Below are 22,912 nucleotides of genomic sequence, written 5' to 3'. Positions count from 1 at the left end.
CTATAATAATCAAAGAAATGGGGTTCGTAATTATAAACTTCCTCTTCCAGAAAAAAGTCTTCTACTAAACATTTAAAGAATTAACACTGGTTATACACAATCTCTTCAAAAAATAGAAGGAGGAATCCTTCCCAACTCATTTTATGAAGCTAGAATTACCTTGACACCAAAAACTAGGCAAAGACAGTACAAAAAATTAATAAAGAAAACTAAAGAACCATGTCTCTGATGAACTTTAATATAAAAATCCTGAACTGAATATTAGCAAACTGATTCTAGCAAAGTAATAAAAGGATTATACACCAATAACAAGTGGGATTTAGTCCAGGCATGCCAGACGAGTTTAATATTTGAAAATCAAATAATATAACTTACCATGTTAAAAGGCTAAGGAAGAAAAAGTATATGATTATGTAAGTTGATGCCTAAAAGGCATTCGATAAAATCTTACACCATTCATGGTAAAAACTCTCAGAAAAACAGGAATAGAGAGCAATTAAGGTGTAGATCATTTAGGGGAGAATTGATGAACTTACTATGTTTACTCTTCTAATTGTCATCTTCTAATCTAGGAGCACAATATGTCTCTTGATATGAGCATGTGCTGAAGAGCATTTACAAAAACCCTACAGCTAACTGTACTTAATGATGAAAGACTGAATGCTTCCGTCTAAGGTCAAGAACAAGGCAAGGGTCTGTATCTTCACCATTCTTATCCAACTTAATACTGGAAGTTGTAGCCTCTACCATTAAGGCAAGCAAAAGGAATAAAAGGCCTACAGATTAGAAAGGAAGAAATAAAACTGTCCCTATTTGCAGATGACACGATGGTCTAAGTAGGAAATCCAAGAGAATCTATTTTTTAAACTCCTGGAACTAACAGGTAGCTCTGCAAAGTCGCGGGATACAAGATCTACACACAAAAATCAATTGCACTTCTACATACTAACAATGAACATGCAGAAACTGAAAATAGAAACACAACACCGTTGGCAGTTACTCCAAGGAAATAAAATACTTTTGCATGCACTTAACAAAATTTGTTCAGGATCTGTATGTTGAAAACAACAAAATGCTAATGAAACAAAAATTTTAAAGACCTAAATAAATGGAGAGACATACTGTGCTCATAGATTAGAAGTCTCGCTACAGTAAAAATGTCAATTCTACCCCAGATGATTTATAGGTTTAATACAATTCTTGTAAAAATCCATGCAAGGTTTTATGTAGACTTAAGAAAGCTTATTCTAAAGTTTATATGGAAAGGCGCAAGCCCTAGAAGAGCTAAAACAATCTTGACAAAGAAAAACAAAGTGGAAGGAATCACTCGACACTGTGGCTACAGCAATCAAGACTGTGTGGCACTGGCAGAGGGATAGACACATAGATCATTGGAACTGAACAAACGACTCAGAAATAGATCCACCCAAATACGCCCAATTGATTTTTGACAAAATTTCCAAAATGTTTTAATGGAGGAAGGATAAACTTTTAAACAAATGGTGCTGGAGTTATTGGACATTCGTAGGCCCCAAATCAAACAAGCAAAAAACCAAAACCACACAAACAAACAAAACCCACAATAAACCCCATACCTTATTAAAAAAGAAACCTGCAAAAAGCACTGAAAATGGATCATGGATGTCAGGCACAAACACCAGTTACCAAGGCCAGGGGAGGACTCCAACTTCACTGAAGATAGCAAAGACGATAACTACGTCAACCACCAGGATCTTGGTATTGGGGTCTTCAAGAAAAACACAACACAGGCAAGCACTAGATGGAACACACTTTACTTACCTAGAGAAGTAAAAGCAAGACGGACTCCAACAATGGGCAGTGGTCCCTCCCAGCAACCACGGCCGAGCAATTGGCCCACACACCCCCATCATGTCCCTGCAGAGGACAGATATAGCAATGGGGTTGGCCTGGTGCCATATGACGCACACACTTAAGCAGAAAAAAAGGAGTCACACCGAGTTTGAAACAGGGAAAGATATTCCCACACAGATAAGAATGGCACAGGCTGCAAGGGTTTCCTATCTTTTGGTTAGGAAGTATTCTAGGTCCAAGGCTCTGAGTAGGCATGCCTCGGGAGGGGCAACAGGTCACGTAGTGACTGCTTTCCCAACAATGGACTGAAATATAAAATATAAAACTATAAGACTTTTTCTAAAACATAAGAGAAAATCTTCAGGATCTAGGGCTAAGCAAATATTTATTAGACTTGACACCAAAAATATGATCCATAAAAGGAAACACTGATAGATCAGACTTCATCGAAATTAAAAAAACAAACAAACAACTTTTGCTCTGCACAAGACTCTAACAGGACGAATCAACAAGCTGCAGGGTGAGAGAAAATATTTGCAAACCATATATCCATCAAAGGACAAGTATTGTGATTATATAAATAACTCAACATTCAGCAGTTTAAAAAAATTAGAAAATAAGCAAAATACATGAACAGAGATTTAACTAAGGAGGATAAATAGATGGTAAAAAAAAAGTACATGAAGAGATAGTCAACATAATCAGCCATTAGGAAAATGCAAATAAAACTACAATGAAATATCATTACACACCTATCAGAATGGCTAAAATTACAAATGGTAATGACACCAAATTCTGGCAAGGAGATAGAGAAATTGGGTCACTCATACATTACTGGTGGGAATGTAAAATGGTATACTCTGGAAAACCTTTTAGTAGTCCCTCAGCATGTAAACATTTAGAGTTCCTAAATGACTCTGCGTTACATAAATGAGTCAAATATGGCCTCAGTATTCTGGCCCTAGGGTGTTTATTTCTACAAAGCAGGCCAGCACCCATTCACTCAAATGCCCACCAGCAAGCACCAAGCTCTAATTTGTATACAACCAGACTTTTAGCCATTTAGAGCCTGCATGCCTTGCATACCCCACAAAACTACACCCAATAACCGTTAGCCACAGATTAGATAAAAGCCCCCAAGCCACACCACTGTCCTTCAGAGTAGTCTGACGCACAGACTCCCATACTACAGTGCAACATCACCTAGACATGCAAAGCTCTCCCTCTCTGGTCCTCCTCTCTCCTTAAAGTTCTCTTGCCCTCCACCACTTAATAAATTAAAATGGGGGGGGGGGATTTGGACACAGAAACAGATGTAAAGAATGCCTTGTGACAATGTAGGTAGAGATGGGACTGACGCAGGTACAAGCCAAGGATTAATGGCCACCACCAGAAGCTAGGAAGAGACAACAAAGGGTCTACCAAGACACAGTCTCATAGGGAGCATGACACTGCTGACACCTTGATTTTGGACCTCCAGCCTCCAGAACTTTGATACAATAAATTCCTGTTGTTTTAAGCCATATAATTTGTGATACTTTGCTGTGGCAGCCCTAGCAAACTAAAACTCCATGGAATATCAGCCAAAAAGGGAATGAACTATTGATGAACACAACTTGGAGAATTATACTGAGTTAAAAAAAAAAAACCCAAAACAAAAAAAGGCAAATCCAAAAGTTACATGCTGTGTAATTGAAGAGACAAAATTTTAGAAATGAAGGGCTGGTTAATGGTTGCCAGAGGTTAAGGACAGGGCAGGGGAGTGGTGTGGGAGGGCTGAGGTTTTAAGATGCAGAAAGCTGTAGGTGGAGAGGGTTTGGCAGTAGAGAGTGTGGCTATAAAACGGCAACACGAAGAATCTTTGTGGAAATGTTCTGTATCTCGACTGTGGTGGAGGATACAGGAACCTACGTAAGTGATAAAACTGTACAGAATTCAATACACACACGTGCATGTGTGCAAGTACAAGCAAAACTCGAAAAATCAAAATAAAATCAGTGATTTATATGCAAATATCCTGGTTGCGATGTTACACTAGAGGTTTGCAAAACGTCGGCATTTGAAAAATTGAGCAAAGTGTCAGGGGGTCTCTCCGTTATTTCTTACAACTGCATGTGAATCTACAATTATCACAATAATTTCTTTCAATGAAAAGAAAACATCACTTGGTTGTTAAGAACAGTCGAATGGAAAGAGTGACGTGGAAAAAGAGACGATGGAAAGAGTGACAGAAGGGAGAACAGTTAAGAAACTTCTGCGGAAATCCAGGAGAGAAATGGATGTTGGCTGCAACTAGGATGATAGCAGTAGGGTTAGAAGCAGTAAGAAGAAGTAGTTGCATTCCGGATATATAGTATTTTGAAGGTGGAACGAACAGAATTTTCTGACAGGTGCATGTAGGATGTGAGAGAAAGAGAAGTTTCAGGGATGACTTTGAGGTTTTAAGATGCAGAAAGCTGTAGGTGGAGAGGGTTTGGCAGTAGAGAGTGTGGAAGGGATTAAGATAGTAAAGCTAGGAGACTAGATATCATCAAGGGAATAACTGTAGATAGAGAAAAGGGAAAACTAAGAATCGAGACTTCAAAGAAAGTTCTCAAGAAGGGGCTCAAAAAAGATATCTCAAAAAGTTTAGGTTCCCCATCCCTGAAAGTATGGAACATCCAAGCGTGTGGATTCACAAACTTGGATTCACAGTGTGGATTCATCACTTATAGTTGCAATAAGGAGTCTGCAGCCTACAGACTGGAGACTGTTGGGCTCAAATATTTTGAGTTGGGGCATGGGCCTCATGACTTGAGCTTCTGTGCCACCCAAGAAACCCAGGATAAAAGTACCCTCCCTCTCCTATGCCCACCCCTCCGGAAAAAAAAAAAAAAACCACCCTCAAACAGCACAAAACCAAACCCAACAGGTCCAACATGGCTGATTTCATATTCTGCAAAGAGCGGACAGAGGGTTGTGTAAATATTGTGAAGAACTTCTTCACTCTGCCATCTGATCTGATCTTTCCACTTGGAGCTCAGTTGCTTCCCCCCGATCCAGCCTGTCAGTCTTATGGTTGATGCAGACTCCAGGAGAGGTGCAATCCTGGGTGCCACCCTCCCCATCATGCGTCTTACCCCATCTGTTGGCTGGTTCTTAATTCTCTGTACTGGTATTAGAATTTCCCTCTGGGAACCCAATTAGGGTGTGCTCGCCAAGCAAAACTAATGTGCCCTCTGTATGAAGTGTATACAGCAGTGTTCAACATGTTGGTTTGGGGGGGACTTGAAGCAGCAAACGGTGTTCCCATAATGCCTTTCACTCCTGGACAGAACCAGAAGGAGAGTAGAAATACGGGAGGAAGGGAGAGAGAATGGAGACATTTTGGGACACAGCTGTCACCTACTGTTGTTCTGCCATGTCTAGAAAAGCAATGAAAGCTGAAGGCACTTGCTTAGTTTCCTAGGCTCCTGGTGAGGCTGCAATATGTCTAAGCCAATTCATTATGCAGAAGGTGGTAAGTAAGGGTGCTCAGTCTGGAGAAGCGAAGCATGGAAAGAGTTAGGGAGGAGATAGGAGCTATTTTCAGTGTTGGCTTTTTTTTTTTTTTTTTTTTTTTTTTGGTTGTACCCATGGAATATGGAAGTTCTAGGACCAGGGATCAAACCCACGCCAAAGTAGCAACCCAGGCCACTACAGTAACAACGCCAGATGCTTAACCTGCTCTGCCGCCAGGGGAATGCCCTATTTTCACTTTTAAGGAACATGGCTGTCCCTGTTGGTGATATGGGAATGAGGGAGAAAACTAGTTTTCTGCATTGTGGTTTCCAAGCTCAGACTTAGTGATGGCAGCAAGGTATTGAGAGACAGAGGAAACGGGCTTAGTTGAGAACAAACCTTCTACGGCCAGAGCCTGTCTGCTTGTCAACCCACCTCCCCATCCCTGGTATAGGTGGGTCCTGGCTTCTAGGGCATTCCATGATTGCAGACATGAGGGCGGAGGTGCAGAGGACTAGAATCATCTGGGGCACTGGTGAAAAGCACAGATTCTCAAGTCCTATCCCAGGCCTCCCAAAAAAGATGCGCTGTAAAAGGGCTCTGGGATATCTGTATTTTAACAAGCTGATCTCAAGCCTATCCACAGCAGTCTTTGAAAATCCCTGCAACAACCCCAATGCCAACTCCAATGCCAGCCAATGAAGCTTAGAGAGAAGTGAGTCAGGGAAGAAGTTGCTTCACAGAGCCAAGAAATGGGAGACAAATGCCTTTAAGGAAAAGGCTGACTTTCTAGAGGCTCCAGCTCTCCTAGTAAGGGGAGATACAGCTGCAGGAGCACTGGGTCAGGAGTCACACACCACTCCTGCGTTTTGTGCCTACACTTTAAGCATTAATAACAGCTTATATGCTCACATGTACTGAGAGTCTATTATGTGCCAAACACTCTGCTAAGCACTTTACGGTCTTTTTCCTTCCTTGCAATAACCCTCTGAGATAGATACTAATATTGTTCTATTTTAAAGAAGAAAAATCTAAGATTCAGAAAGGGAAATCAACCTGCCCAAGGTCACATGGCTCTTAACCCCCATGCTAGGCCTGGGTTGCCTCACTCAAGTAATAAAGGGGCACTTTGGTAAAGGCCTTTTGGAGTCATGAAAACTAAAAGAACCACTCTCATGACTGGACCCTCAAGTCCCAGGCAGAGCTGAAGGTATGGTTTGGGCATATCTCAAGAGTTTTATTACCCTGCAAGTCCTACTTGCTTGATTGTATGGGTAACTGTATATTTCTGTGAAGTGACTTTTCTGTCTGCCCCGAGTCCCACCACTTTCCTGTCTCCACGCCAGACCCACACTCATCTACAGAGTACCGTTCTGAAAATTAGTAAAAGATGGCCCTTCTAATACATGCTGCCCAATGGACACAGGGCTTGGAGAGCAGTTTGAAACTTCAGACAAATTATAAAAGGATGGCACTCTATCTCCATGGGTGGATTCACCCCTGAATCAGTTGTATAGCTTAGCAAGTGGAGAATGGGCTGGATTACAGGCTCCTTGAACTCCCTTGGCCTTATATCTTTTTGCAGGGTCCAAATCTACACAGCAGACATGCCCAATACTTCCTCTGGGCTCTAGCCCCAGAGGCTGCCCAAATCTCAGGGAGGTGAGAAAAGAGAGAGCTCCTCACTGGGGAACAGCCAGCCATTGGAGAAGGGAACCAGCAAAGGGCCTACTGAGCTCTTCTTGGGTGCGTAGATTAATGTTTTTTGTCAGATTTGGGAAGTGTTCAGTCAATAGTTCTTTGAATATTCCTTCTTCCCCTTTCTCTCTCTCCTTCCTTCTAGGATTCCCATTGTGCATATGGTGAGACACTGTCCCAAAGGTCTTCTGAGGCTGTGTTCAATTTTATCATTCTTTTTTCTTTCTGTTCCTCAGATTGTATAATATTGATTGATCTATTTTCGAATTTGTTAATTCTTTCTTCTGCCAGCTCAAATCTGCTATTGAGCCCTTCCACTAAACTTTTCATTTAAGTGATTATACTTTTCAACCCCAGAATTTTCATTGTGTTATTTTTATAAAATCTCCTTATTGATATTCTCTATGTAATGAGAAATGTCACCATACCTTCCTTTAATCCTTTAAGTTTTCTTTACTTTCTTAAACATATTTATAACAATTTCTTTAAAGTCTTTCTCTGCTAGGGCCAACATCTGATCTCACTCAGATAGTTTCTATTGACTCTTTTTTTCCCCCTGAGTATGGGTCACACTTTTCTGTTTCTCTGTATATACAATAAATTTTTTGTTGTTGAAAACTTGGCATTTTGGAAAGTATCGTAGCAACTCTAAAACTAATTTCCCTCTGGGGCTTGTTGTTGTTTGTTTATATGTTTCTTTATTTAGTGATTTGGCTGGACTAATTCTGACAAGTCTATTTCCCCTGTAATGGGTAGCCTCAAATGTTTCTGCTGAGATTTTTTTCCATTTTTATTTTTAAGTGTGGCTTCCTAGGGTTTGCTCTTGAGTCAGCATAGCTTAGTGGTTAAGCCATCATTTAGCCAGAAGTTGTGCATAAGTCCCCAGATGCAGTGAAGTTTTAATACTTTGTTGCTGGATCTGTTGGAGACTGCTTTCACAGTTCAGGGAAAAACCATTCAGTTAGGGACGTGCATTTTGCAAACACTTTCTCTAGTCATTCCTAAGTAAGTGCAGCCTCGAGCATAGAAGTCTTCCACACCACAGGGGATGAGTGTGACTTTAGCAGGATTCTCTTAGACTGCCTCTTTCCCTGATATACCGGTGAAACTTGCGGTTGGTCTCCCTGTATTGGTATCCGTCTCCGTCTCTCCGACTGCTTCGATCCACTGTGAGCTCTGTAATGTTAAACAACTCCCCGAGGGCATGAATTCTTCCACTCTCAGATGCAAATAAAATCTACTCTCTCTGGCTGGGCCAGGAGTGCCAGTCTTTGCGGCTTGCCCTACCCCTCCTCCAGGAAGAATCTCGGTGCTATGGCATGAAAGATGTAGGGGACTTGGAAGATAACTGTTCTTCACTGACTAATCCACCCAGATCTTCCCTATGGAGCATGCATTCTGGGTTGAGAAGCACCAACTGGTTGCTGTCACCCACCCAGTATAGATTTCTTGTAGCACAGAGATGGGAGAAATGGGATATTCACCACGTTCTACCACCTTTCCAGCATAGATATTCCGGATAGGGAAATGGGAAAGATACAAGCTATTTACTAGGCTGTATCTGCTGAGAGAGCCCAGCCTGTCCAGTGTACTTGGAGTAGTTTTTCTGCAGATTCAGCTGGGGGAGGGATAGGTGTAACTCAACTGCTATGGCCTGCCACTGTTGTTGCAAATTTCGATCAAACATTTTGAATATGTCTCTTAATTTTGGGTAAGCCTGCTGGTCAATCTCCAAAGACTTTAAAAGGTTTTCTTTGATAATTCTGACCAGTTTAATATATGCTTCTTTGGAGGAAATTATTCCTTGACCTCCTCACACCAGAGAGCGGATTGTGTGAACCTTTTCTCTAAGCCTGAGATCAAGAGATTGACAACCAAAACCAAGGCTTGGGTAAGTAGCTGGGTGAGAAAATAAAACCACCTTCACTAAGACACATGCAAAATATTTATGATATAGGCATCCTTGAACTGAGTTTAGGCCTATTTTATCTTCATAGGATATCACAATGGTTATACTGACATAGCCAACAAAAGGTTCATAATCTGTCAAACTTGCATAGCACCAGAAGGCCAGCTCTAGGAGTTTCCCCAGTTTAATGGAAGAGACAAGACACACATGGGGTGGGGGTGGTGAGCCTTCAAGTTGCATGGAAGAAGCAAAGGAAGTGACACCGTAAGGCAAAAAATAAGGCCAAATCCTGGCTTGGCCTTTTGCCAAATTTGTGGCCTTGAGCAAAACACTTAACCCCACAATTCCCTCATCTTGTTCTTATCTTTAAAATGGGGATAATGATGTTTATTTCACAGGGTTCCTGAGATAACTGAATAATCTGCCTGCTGCTTAACTCCTAAAACCATCTCAGAGCTAACAACCCTTTTTGCCTGATACACTCAAGCCATCCTTTATGTTCACTGAAAATACCCAGTCCCTTGCCTGCCTGGGGGTCTTTGCAGAGCACACTCTCTCTGTCTGAAGTGGATTTTTACAAAGTCTTCAAGAGGCCAGCTTGCCTCTCATCATTTAGGTCACAGCTCAAACACCACCTCTGCAGAGTGGCCCACCCAGACAATTAAATTTAAAAGAAAACAAAGCAAAAAAATTCCTGGTTGCTCCCTACTTCAGTTGTTCTATTGTACTATTTTATTTCCTTCATAGAACTTACAAATATCTTAACATAGAAGCAATATACTACTGGTATAGTGCCAAATTGCCTGGGTTTGGATCCCAGCTCTACCCTTTCTAGCTCTGTGACTTTGGAAAAGTTATTTAACCACTCTGAGCCTCAGTTTCTTCATCTGACAAATAGGAATAATAATAGAATCTGCCTTACAGTGTTGTTGTGAAGACAAAATGAGTTAATGCTGGTAAAATGTTTGGCACAGGATCTGGCATTTGATAAGACTGTCTCTCAATGTAACTATTATGGTAGCCTCCAAAGTGGCTCTCCAATGAACCCTGTCTCCTGATATTCAGAGAAGGGTTAGTCTGTATGATAAGGCAGAAGTGATGGTATGTCACTTCTGAGATTAGGCTATAAAATATCTCATCTTCCATCTTGGATGTTCTCACTTGCTTCTGCTCTTGTCTCTCTGGGATCACTCACTCTGGAAGAAGGAAACGATCTGCCACGTGAAAGAGCCCCATGGAGAAGTCCACACGACATATAAAACCTAGAGCCTCTGGTCAACAGCTGGAGAGGAATTGAGGCTTCCCATAAACACATGAGTGAGCTTGGTAGCAAATTCTCAATCCCTCATTGACAACTTGACAGCATGAGAGACCTTGAGCCCGAACTATCCAGTTGAGTCTCTCCTGGATTCCCAACTCTCAGAAACTATATGAAAAAATATTCGTGGTTTTTTTTTTTTTTTTTCCCTTTTTTGGCTGCCTCACAGCATATGGAGTTCCTGAGCCAGGGGATCAGATCTAAGCCACAGTGGAGACCTAAGCCACAGCTGGGGCAACACTGAATCCTTAATCACTGTGCTGGGCTGCGATCCAGTGCTCCCAAGACACCGCCGATCCTGTTGTGCCACAGCGGGAACTCCAATATTTGTTGTTTTAGATCATGAAGTTTTAATTTGTTATGCAACAATAGTTAACTATGTAGCTATTAAATTATCTTGTTGGTCTGCCTGATTATTATCAGCCCTCTCTTCTCTACTCTATTCCCAGACCCTTTCGGTGGACTGCTGAGTTTAGAGTGAGCACAAGCATTTTATGTAGTAAGTATATTTCAGAATTTCACTAGAGTGTTGAATAGCCCTTATTTGATTGTTACTATACTGTTTCTGGTGTCATGGAAAGACCACTGGACTAGGAATGGAAAGTACTTTTCTGGATACCTTAGTTATCTGTAGAAGTTATTTCATACCTCTGAACATTCTCATCTCTCACAAAGGGAAAATAATACCTGCCATACACACCTATAAAATGAAATGAGATAACTGATGAGAAACCCAGTAAAAGAATAAGCAGTGTCAGGACAATATCAAATCCCCTCTAACAGTTGTCGTTGTTGTTGTGGTTCATACCCAAGGGGAAAATATTTTCTGAATTTTTGAAGAATATATTATTATTAATTTCTACAGTGATAGGTGGAATTAAAGATTCTTAGGTAGTTATATTATACCAGTGTGTTTCATTCAGCCTCCAATATGGCAGTTCTTTAGTAGCAATCTTTGTCAAAGTAAACATTTTCCCTAATGAACCAAGACATCATTCTCCTTCAAGGACTGTAATTTTTCCCCCATCACATTAATTCCCTTCACTCATAGTCTGATTATGCAATTCCTTTTTTGCCAGCAAATAGCTCAGTATTGTAATAGTGCCCTCACCATAATAACTGCCCAAATAAATCCAAGTAACTGCAAATAATTTGGAATTGACATTTTTCTTTAGTGCTCTGGGTGCCTCATTCCCAGGCCTGCTGTGTGATTCTCTTCCCATTAAAAGTGCTTGCTTTATGGACTGATGGAATAACCTGTTTCTACCCACACAAGGAAAATTATACAGCTGTAAAAAGGAATGAAAAATCTAAGTACTGCTACTAAATGATCTCCAGGACCTACTGTTTGGTTTTTAAAAAGTGCAGAATAATACATAGGGTATGCTACTTTTTATCTGAGCAAGAGGGAGCATAGCAATGAGTAGTTATATCTATATTTTAAAACAACATTAGAAGGATAAGCTAAAAATAATAAAGTTGGGTAAAGAGAGAGAAGAGGATGAAAAGAACAGGTACACTTACATAAATGTATCTTATTTTGTGTATTTGTCTTTGGAATCATGTAGCTGTTTTACAAATTATTTTAAAAATTAAATAAATCAAAATATCAAAGGAATCACTAAAAAACAAAACACAAAATGAAACTGATGAACCTAATGTAATGAGAGGATGATTTAACCTTAACCATACATAAATATTTTGTTTCAAGTGGTTTTAAAACACAATAATTTGGAATTCCTGTAGGGGCTCAGTGGTAATGAACTGACTAGTATCCATGAGGATGCGGGTTCCATGCCTGGCCTCGCTCAGTGGATTAAGGATGTGGCATTGCCTTGAGCTGTGGGTGTGGGCCGCAGATACGTCTTGGATCCTCACTGCTGTGGCTGTGGTGTTGGCGGCCAGCTGCAGCTCTGTTTCGACCCCTAGCCTGGGAACTTCCATATGCTGCATGCGTGGCCCTAAAAAGAAAACACACACACACACACACACACACACACACACACACACACACACACACACAATAATTTGACTATACACACTAGTGGGTTATACCTTAGGAATAAAAGCAGCTGCAAACAAATCTTAAAGTGTTATCAATAACCACATAATTTGTAAATATCAGTATTGTTAGGAAACTATAAAAATATTTTAGAATAAAATATGGGTACAACTAGAGATTGGCATACTCAGTGAAGTAAATCAGAAAGAGAAAGACAAATACCATATGATATCACTTATATGTGGAATCTAAAATATGGCACAAATGAACCTATCTACAAAACAGAAACAGACTTACAGACATAGAAAACAGACTTGTGGTTGCCAAGGGAAGGGGGAATGGGATGGACTGGGGGTTGGGGTTAGCAGATGCGAGCTATTCCATTTAGAATGGATAAGCAATGAGGTCCTACTGTATAGCACAGGGAACTGCAGCCAATCTCTTTTGATAGACAATGATGGAAGATAGTGGAAGAAAAACAGTGTATATATATGTATGACTGGGTCACTATGGTGTACAGCAGAAATAGACATAACACTGTAAATCCACTATACTCTAATAAGAAATACATTTTTAAAAAATGAGGAAAAAATAAAAATATTTCAGATATTTAAATTATGAAATAAAACAAATATTTATTTTTGTTGATGTCATTGGGAACCTCAATTTTCAGCTTTTGAGAAAAGAGATACAGATACAAAATACAATAAGAAAGCCCTATAATCCTACATTTGAATTAGAAATATTAGTATGAATTCATAATGCAGTTTTTCCTTTTTTTTTTTTTTTGTCTTTTTGCCTTTTTCTAGGGCTGCTCCCACGGCATATGGAGGTTCCCAGGCTAAGGGTCGAATTGGAGCTGTAGCCGCCAGCCTGTGCCAGAGCCACAGCCACGCGGGATCCGAGCCGCGTCTACGACCTACACCACAGCTCATGGCAACGCCGGATCCTCAGTCCACTGAGCAAGGCCAGGGATCGAACCCGCAACCTCATGGTTCCTAGTCAGATTCATTAGCCACTGTGCCACGATGGGAACTCCAATTTTTCTTAACAAATATTTAATTCATAGCTTTGATCATAGAAAAAGCCTAGAATATATGAACATAGTAGCAAACGAACCACCACAGCATTCAGACTGTGGTCTCCACAAACTTTTTACTTTTATCCATTTCAGTGTGAGTGTAGTAGTATATATCATTATGTCTTTAATCTAATGACTAATATTCTTGAGCATCATTATTAGCCATTGGTGGATACTCTTCTGTGAAATGTCTAAGTATTAAGTCTATCTTTATGAGGTTGTTTATTTGTATTATTGATTTGTAAAAGTTCTTTAAATTTTTCAATGTGAGCTATTTGTCAGTTTTATATATATATATAAAGATATATATAATATGTGTCTTCTTGCTTCTGCACTTTATAAAAATTGGTTATACCACCTATATAAGTCAAATCTTTTTGAAGAAAATACATTAAGCCTGAAAATCAATTATTCCCCATCTCCAGCAAGGTGGAATGGATTAACTGACATGGATGGTGCTCACATTTGTCCAGCTGTGACTCTGTGAACCTGTGTGTATGTTTTACAAGTATATTTTCCAGTACAGCGGTTTGTCTTTTCATTTTCTTGATGATGTCTTAGCATTTTTGAATTTTATAAAATACAAGTATCATTTTTGGTTTTATTGTTAGTGTTTTATGCATTTGATTTAAGAAACTGCTGCTTACCTTGCAGTTCACAAAGATAAAAGCCTATGGTTTGTTCTAAGAATTTTATAATTTTAATGTTTATATTTAAGTTTATGATCCATTTGGAATTAATTTTTGTATATGGCAGAAGAGATAAATCAAGGCTTTTTTTCCAATATCAATGTCTAGTTGTTTCGGCACTTTACTATGTTTGTCAAAAATCATTTGGTGATATGTGAGTTGGTCAATTTCTTGACTCCATTTTGTTCCATTGATCTATTTTGCTTATGTAACTACCATACTGTCTTGATTACTGTGGCTATATTTTAGATATTAGAAACAGAGAGTGTACGTTCTCCTACTTTAATCTTTTTTCAACTTTGTTTTGGGAGTTCCTGCTGTGGCGCAAGAACTTCCTTATGCTCCTGGTGTGGCCATTAAAAAAATTGTTTTGGCTATTTCCTAGCCAAGATGCATTCCTATATCAATTTTAGAGATAACCTATCAATTTCTACCCAAAAAAGCCAGCTGAAATTTCAATCAGAATTCCATTGAAAGTAGAGACCAACGTGTGAAGAATTCAAATCTTAAAAATATTGAATTTTACACGTAGTGAACATGTTACATCCCTCAATTTATTTAGGTCTTCAGTATTTTGAGTGTTTAGAGTAGGAGACTTACACATTTTTCATTAAATATATGCCAGTGCATCTTAACTTTCTGATGATTTTTGTAATTTTTTTTACTTTTAACATTCCAATTGTTGCAGAAATATAATTGGTTTTTAATCTATATTTTTCTTTTTTCTTTTCTCCTTTTTACAGCCATACCCACAGAATATGGAAGTTCCTGGGCTAGGGGTTGAATCAAAGCCTCAGCTGTGGCCTATGCCACAGCCACAGCGACACCAGATCAGAACCATATATGTGACCTATGCTGCAGCTTGCGGCAACATCAGATCCTTAACCCACTGAGCAAGGCCAAGGATGGAACCCGCATCCTCACAGAGCAAAGTCAGGTCCTTAATTCACTGAGCCACAATGGGAACTCCAATTATCATCTATATTTCTTTCTTTCTTTTTTTTTTTTTTTGAGGGCCTCACCTGCAGCATATGGAAGATCCCAGGCAAGGGGTCGAATTGGAGCTGCTGCTGCCGGCCTATGCCACTGCTAAAGCAACGGGAGATCCAAGCCACGGCAATGGCGGATCCTTAACCCACTGAGTGAGGCCAGGGACTGAACCAGCAACCTCATGGTTCCTAGTCAGGTTTGTTACTGCTGAGCCACAATGGGAACTTCCCAATTTTCATCTATTGACCTTTTATCTTGTAGCTTTTCCATTTTTTGAAGGTTCTTTAGGATTTATATATAAATAATCATGTTGATTATGAGAAAAAATTAACTTCCCATCTTCTCAAACTTTGTGCCTTTTATTTATTTTTATTTCTGGGAGTTTCCTGTTGTGGCTCAACAGAAATGAATCTGACTAGGAACCATGAGGTTACGGGTTCGATCTCTGGCCTCACTCAGTGGGTTAAGGATCTGGCGTTGCTGTGGCTGTGGTGTAGGCCAGCAGCTGTAGCTCTGATTGGACCCCTAGTCTGGGAACCTCCATACGCCACAGGCACGGCCCTAAAAAGCAAAATAACAGTAATAATAATTAATGTTATTATTTCTGGATTGCACTTACTCCAGCCTCAAGTACAATGTTGAATAGAAATGGTAAGAGCAGGGAGTTCCTGCCGTGGCTCAGCGGTTAACGAACCCAACTAGCATCCATGAGGATGTGGGTTCGATCCCTGGCCTTCCTCAGTTGGTTAAGAATCCGGTGTTGCTGTGGTTATGGTGTAGGCTGGCAGCTACAGCTCCGATTTGACTGCTAGCCTGGGAGCTTCCATATGCCATGGGTGTGGCTCTAAAAAGACAAAATAATTAAAAAAAAAAAGAAATGATAAGAGCAGATTTTTTTTTACCTTCTTCCTAACTTTAAGGGGAAAGTATTTAATATTTACCATTAAGTATTATATTGGTTTTCCTAGATGACTTTTATCATGCTGAAGGGTTTTTCCTTTAATTCTGAATTGATATTGAAGTTTGTCAAATTTTTGCTGCTTTTGCTGTGATTATCACATGGTTTTTATCTTTATTATGTTAATATTATGAATTAACTTTATAGACTTTGAACGTTAAATAAAAATTTGATTCTTGAGATAATCGCTAATTATTTATGATGTATTATCCCTTTTATACATTGCTGGGTTCAAGTTGTTAATATTTATTAAAGGTTTTTGGGAACTATATCTGATCACTTTTGATGGAACATGATGGATGATAATGTGAAAAAACAGAATGTATGTGTAACTGGGTCACTTTGTTATAAAGCAGAAATTGACAGAACACCGTAAATCAACTATAATAAAAAATTTTAAAAAGATTTTTGTGTCTATGTCCATGAAGGATATTGGTTTATAATTTGCTTTTCTTGTAATGTTCTTATCAGGTCAAAGCTGGATACATAATTTGTGGGACCCAGTGCAAAATGGAAATGAAGGGACCCTCGTTCAAAAAAAAAAAAAAAAAAAAACAAGGAAAAAGTGCTGTTAAATGTTAAAAAATATCAGCATTTTCTCTCAATATGTTTTATCATACATAAAATAGTAACAATGGGGAGTTCCCGTCGTGGCGCAGTGGTTAACGAATCCAACTAGGAACCATGAGGTTGCGGGTTCGGTCCCTGCCCTTGCTCAGTGGGTTAATGATCCGGCGTTGCCGTGAGCTGTGGTGTAGGTTGCAGATGCGGCTCGGATCCCACGTTGCTGTGGCTCTGGTGTAGGCCAGTGGCTACAGCTCAAATTGGACCCCTAGCCTGGGAACCTCCATATGCCACGGGAGCGGCCCAAAGAAATAGCAAAAAGACAAAAAAAAAAAAATAGTAACAATGACACATGACTAACAACACAAACTTACAAAATTGTGAAGAAATGGTGTCATAATTTTATATAATAAAAAATGATGTTTTATTAATGTGGTATCTTTTATTTTCTTTTTAGGGCTGCACCTGCGGCATATGGAAGTTCCTGGGCTAGGGGTCGAATTGGAGCTGCAACTGTCGGCCTACATCACAGCCACAGCAACACCAGATCTGAGCTGCATTGTGACCTCTGACCTATGCTGCAGTTCACAGCGGTGCCAGATTCTCAACCCACTGAACAAGGCCAGGGATCGAACCTGCATCCTCATGGATACCTACTGAGCCACAATGGGAACTCTCTATTAGTGTGATATATTGATTGCTCATAAGATTTTCATAGCTCATTCTTCTTCAAAATCATTTATTGGATACTCAAAATTTATAGTTTTAGCAATCCCATTTTCAATGGTCATAATGAAAGCAACATATATTTATAGGCTGTGATAATATTAGAATACATTTCTGATAAATAATTTTGAAATATAAAAATTTTGTTACACCTGGAGCTGATGATTCTCACAGAACAATTTTTCTAAAAAGATCTAACTCTTCACACAAATCAGGTTTCTGTAAATGTGAACTGAATTTCAAGTGTAAATTTATACAACAGTGTGTTGAGAACTCTAAAAATGTCTAAACTCTAAAATGTCATGCCCAAATCTCTGGAATCTGTGTATAGGCAGTGATACCACTCTTGTGATTATGTTATATGGTACAATCTACCTTTACTCAGTTGAGTAAATCACATGAGCCAAAGGGCACAGAGTTTTCTGAAGCATATGGGGATTCAAAGGGAGAGTTCCCACTGCCAGCTCTGATGTAGTGAGAGGACATGTAAGAAGTTAATTTTTCCCCATGTAGAAACAAGTCAGTAAGTACTGCCCACACTGATAGAGGGAGGTAGGGAAGGAGGGTAGAGGTTAGTGATGATTGTTTCAACTCTTGGAGGGGAGAATCTACATAAATTATGTGAAATTCCTCTGTAAGGATTATTTTCTCTATTCCTATATTAATTTACTCAACCATTTATTTATACCATTAAGGACTCATAAATATTTCAGTTATAATCCAGTGTTACGTTATTTATACCTAGTTGTTAGATTTTTCCACCTTTGGCCATTGGGAACTCTTTCAGATTGGCTTCCGTGTGCGTTTGACATGTCCTACCATTTTTTTTTTTTTTTTAGCTCTTCCTTACTTTTTGATACTACAAGATGATCCATCTTGTTTTTTCCCTGAATAATTTTTTTAAAAAAGTGACCCTTTCACATTTGCTGATATGACTAATAGGTTGAGTTTCAGCTCTGTCATGCTATTTTATTTTATATTTAATATGTGTATCAGTCAGGGTTAATCCAGACAAGTAGCATTGGTAGGATGTGTGTGCATGCATGTATGCACGCATGTGGAAATGTGTGTGTAGAAAGATTTATTATAGGAATTGGCTTATTCAATTGTGGGGGTGTTCAAACAAGTCTGAAATCCATAGGATAGGCAGTCATGAAGGGAAGATCATGAGCAGGCTCAGACTCCATGGGGCTCAGGCAAAGCTGCATCCACAGGCAAAATTCCTTCTGTGTTTTGGAGACCACCCCACCCTGCTTTTAAGGCATCTCAATTGATTTGGATAGGCTCATTCAGATTATCCAGAATAAACTCCCTTATTTAAAGTCAATGGATTTATGCCAAAGAGTGTTCTGCCTTTATTTTCCTCCAAAAGCTTTATAGTATCTGGCCTTACATTTAGGTCTTTATTCCATTTTATTTTTGTGTCCGGTGTTAGAGAATGTTCTAATTTCATTCATTTACATGCAGCTGTCCAGTTTTCCCAGCACCACTTTTTGAAGAGACTGTCTTTTTGTCATTGTATATTCTTTACCCCTTTGTCATAGATTAGTTGACCATAGGTGCGTGGAATTATCTCTGGGCTTTCTATCCTTTTCCATTGATCTTTATTTCCGGTTTTGTGCCAGCACCATACTGTTTTGATGACTGTAGCTTTGTGGTATAGTCCAGGTCAGGGAGCCTGATTCTTCCAGTTCCATTCTTCTTTTTGAAGATTGTTTGGGCTATTTGGGGTCTTTTTTTTTTTTTTTCTTTTTTGGCCACCCTGTGGCATATGGAGTTCCCAGGCCAGGAGTCAGATCCAAGTCACAGTTGCAACCTATGATGCAACTGGGGCAACACCAGATCCTTTAACCCATGGTACTGGGCCAGGGATCAAACCCGCACCCTGGTACTTCAGAGATGCTGCCGATACTGTTGTGCCATAGTGGGAACTCCTCATTTGGGGTCTTTTGGTTTCAAATTTTTTTTTTTTTTTTGTCTTTTGTCTTTTTTGTTGTTGTTGTTGCTGCTATTTCTTGGGCCGCTCCCGCGGCATATGGAGGTTCCCAGGCTAGGGGTCCAATCGGAGCTGTAGCCACCGGCCTATGCCAGAGCCACAGCAATGCAGGATCCGAGCCGCGTCTGCAACCTACACCACAGCTCACCGCAACGCCGGATCGTTAACCCACTGAGCAAGGGCAGGGACCGAACCCGCAACCTCATGGTTCCTAGTTGGATTCGTTAACCACTGCGCCACGACGGGAACTCCTGGTTTCAAATTTTTAAATTTTTCATCCTAGTTCTGTGAAAACTGTCATTGGTAATTTGACTGGGACTGAATTGAATCTGTAGATTGCCTTGGGTAGTATGGTCATTTTAACAGTATTGATTCTTCCAAACCAAGAAATACAGTATATCTTGCCATCTGTTTGTGTTGTCTTCAATTTCTTTCATTAGTATTTACATAGTTTTCATACTATAAGTCTTTTGCCTCCTTAGGTAGGTTTATTCCTTGGTATTTTATTCTTTTTGATGTGATGGTAAATGGGACTGTTTTCCTAATTTCTCTTTTTGATATTTTGTTGTTGTATAGAAATGCAACAGATTTCTCTATATTAATTTTGTATCAAGCAACTTTACTGAATCCGTTGATGAGCTCTAGTAGTTTGCTGGTAGCATCTTTAGGGTTATCTATATATAGCATCATGCCATCTGCAAACAGAGACAGTTTTACTTCTTCTTATCCTATTTGAATTCCTTGTATTTCTTTTTCTTCTCTGACTGTCGTGGCTAGGACTTCCAAAACTATGTTGAATAAAAGTGGCAAGAGTGGGCATCTTTGTTCCTGATCTTAGAGGAAATGTTTTCAGCTTTTCGTTGTTGAATATGATGTTAGCTGTGGGTTTGTCATATATGGCTTTTATTATGTTGAGCTAGGTTCCTTCTATGCCCACTTTCTGAAGAGGTTTTTTTTTTTTTTAATCAAAAACAGATGTCGAATTTTATCAAAAGCATTTTCTGCATCTATTGAGATGATCATATGGTTTTTATTCTTCAGTTTATTACTGTAGTGTATTACCCTGATTGATTTGTGGATACTGAAAAATCCTTATACCCCCGGGCTAAATCCCACTTGATCATGGTGTCTGATTTCTGTTCATTTTTAGACAATATATTTCCCTGGACAGTAGTAACAGTTGCATTAGAATGCAGAGATTAATTAGGCTTTTTGATTCAAGAGTGCCCTTTTCTGAGGTGTAAAGGAGTGGGGTTTTTGGTTTTTGTTTGTTTTTGGTGGTGGTGATGGTGATGATGGTGATGATGATTGTGGAGTTTTTTCTGATTGTTATTCTTTTTGTTGTTTCTGCAGGATTTTTAATTTCTCCCTCTCCTTATTCGCTTCATCATCAAGCCTCCATAGGATGCTTCCTTTACAATTTGCCTTTCCCCCAGAAGAGTTAATTTAATGAGACTTTTTTCTGTGTCCCAGAAACTTTTTAAAATTAAATATTTATTTTCAGATAATTGTAGATTCATATCCATTGTTAAGAAATGATACAGAGAGGTCCTGCATACCCCAATGGTAACAGCTTGAAAAAGCATAGAAAGTGCCACAACCAGGATATTGATATACAGTCAAGATACAAAACAATTCCATCACCAAAATGATCACTCATGTTGTCCTTTTATACTCATATCCATTTTCCTCCCACACTCCCTCACTCCCTTCTTAACCCTTGGCAACCACTGATATGTTTGCAATTTTTATAATTTTATAATTCCAAGAATGTTACATAAATAGAATCATACAACATCTAACTTCTGGAGTTGGCTGTTTTGATCATTGTAATTCTCTGGACATTCAGGCAGGTTATTGTATCATAGTGTGTTCCTTTTTATTTAATGCATGTAAAACAGTTTAAAGATTCACTTAAGTATATCTGGGTTGTTTCCAATTTTGAGCTGTCACAAATAAAGTTTCTATGAATATTTGTGCACAAATTTTTGTTTGGACATAAGTTTTATTTTTCTGGAATAAATGCTAATGAGTATGATTGCTGGTTATAAAGTAACTATATGTGTGGTTAAAAAAACATCAAGCTGCTTTCCAGAGGGGCTATACACTCCCCACCAGCCATGTAGGAAAGATTCAGTTTTTCCACATTCCTGATAACATTTGGTATTATCATTATTTTTATTTTAGTTGTTATATTATGGATGTAGAGATACTTCTTTGTGCTTTTAGTGCACACTACACCAGTGGCTAGTGATGTTGAATATATTTTTTGTGTATAACGTTAGGTGTAGGGTTTTTTTTTTTTTTTTTTCCCTGTCTTTTTAGGGCCACACCCGCAGCATATGGAGGTTCCCAGGCCAGGGGTCGAATCAGAGCTACAGCTGCTGGCCCAAGCCACAGCAACAGCAACACAGTATCCAAGCGTCTGCGACCTATACCACAGCTCATGGCAACCTCAGACTTTTAACCCACTGAGCAAGGGCAGGGATCGAACCTGAAACCTCATGGTTCTTAGATTCATTTTTGTGGCGTCATGATGGGAACGCCTACATTGATTATTTTTCAAGTACTGAACTGGTCTTTTAGCCTTCTATTAAATTCAACTTGGGGGAGTTCCTGTTTGTGGCTCAGTGGTTAACGAATCCGACTAAGAACCATGAGGTTGCAGGTTCGATCCATGGCCTTGCTCAGTGGGTTAAGGATCTGGCGTTGCTGTGGCTGTGGTGTAGGCCGGCGGCTACAGCTCCGATTTGACCCCTAGCCTGGGACCCTTCATATGCCGTGGGAGCGGCCCCAGAAATGGCAAAAAGACAAAAAAAAAAAAAATTCAACTTGGTCATGGTGTTTAAATGTACAATTAGTTCTATTTGCTAAAATATTACTGAATATTTGTGTCTATATTCATGAGAGCTACTAGTCTGTAGTTTTCCTTTTTATATTATCTTTCTCTGATTTTGGTATCAGAATAATACTTGCTTCATAAAAAGAAATGTTTCTTCTTTTCTTCTGTTTTTGAGATACATTGTAAAGGATTGCTAATTTTTCTTTAAATATTTGGTAGAATTCTCCAGTGAAAGCATTGGAGCTTGGAGATATTCTTTTTTCAGAAAACTGAAAATTATAATACAATTTCCTTGAAAGTTATAGAGCTACTCAACTATCTATTTCATATTTGATGAGTTGCAGTTGTTTGTGTTTTGTGATGAATTAGTCCATTTCATCTAAGTTTTCAAATCTGTGTGCATCAAGTTTTTCATACTATTCCCTATTATACTTTTGTCATCTGCACAGTATAAAGCAGTACCTTATTTCATTACCAATATTAATAGTTTATGTCTTTTCTTTTTGTCAGTCAGTATTGCTAGACATTTGTCATTTTCATTGATCTTTTAAAGGAATCAGCTCTTTGTTACACTGATTTTCTCTGCTGCTTTTCTGTTATCAATATGATTGTTTTCTGTTCTTTATTATTTCCTACCTTTTGCTTGCTCAGGGTACATTTTGCTCTTCTTTTTAATTTTTTTTAAATATTGAAGTATAATTTACTTATAATATTGCATTCGTTTCAGATGTACAACTTAGTTATTAGATATTTTCCACATTATAAAATTATCACCATAAGTCTAGTTACCATCTGCTACCATACAAAGTTATTTCAATATTATTGA

General features: G+C 39.0%; 1 protein-coding gene and 1 long non-coding RNA gene across 8 annotated transcripts in view; one reads left to right on the top strand and one right to left on the bottom strand.

Annotated features, from left to right (window-relative positions):
- The window catches only part of ARHGAP36 (Rho GTPase activating protein 36), a 169,115-nt gene that overhangs the window by 123,452 nt on the left and 22,751 nt on the right, over positions 1-22,912 (bottom strand). Inside the window, exon 3 of one of the 5 annotated variants that reach the window (XM_085006543.1) lies at positions 1,801-1,896. The exons of the other annotated variants lie outside the window; for them this stretch is intronic. The gene's annotated coding sequence lies outside the window, so the exon portion shown is untranslated. The remainder of the gene's footprint in view (positions 1-1,800; positions 1,897-22,912) is intronic. 5 annotated transcript variants of the gene reach the window in all.
- Positions 1-22,912, top strand: part of LOC146394782 (uncharacterized) — a 121,344-nt gene that overhangs the window by 93,764 nt on the left and 4,668 nt on the right. The window contains exons 3-6 of one of the 3 annotated variants that reach the window (XR_014834627.1): positions 8,805-8,902; positions 10,688-10,737; positions 13,747-15,025; positions 15,821-16,361. This is a non-coding gene — a long non-coding RNA (uncharacterized LOC146394782). Of the gene's footprint in view, positions 1-6,898; positions 8,903-10,687; positions 10,738-13,746; positions 15,099-15,459; positions 16,362-22,912 lie in introns of those variants that run through there. The other 2 variants (XR_014834626.1, XR_014834625.1) reach the window with 2 other exon arrangements.

This window comes from Sus scrofa, chromosome X (genome assembly GCF_054392235.1).
Source record: "Sus scrofa isolate SSC_HxYL_T2T_F1_AM1 chromosome X, Sscrofa_HxYL_maternal_Yorkshire_Landrace_v2.0, whole genome shotgun sequence".
NCBI lineage: Eukaryota > Metazoa > Chordata > Mammalia > Artiodactyla > Suidae > Sus > Sus scrofa.
Note: the sequence above shows the minus strand (reverse complement) of the source record. Positions and strands in the feature narration are given on the sequence as shown.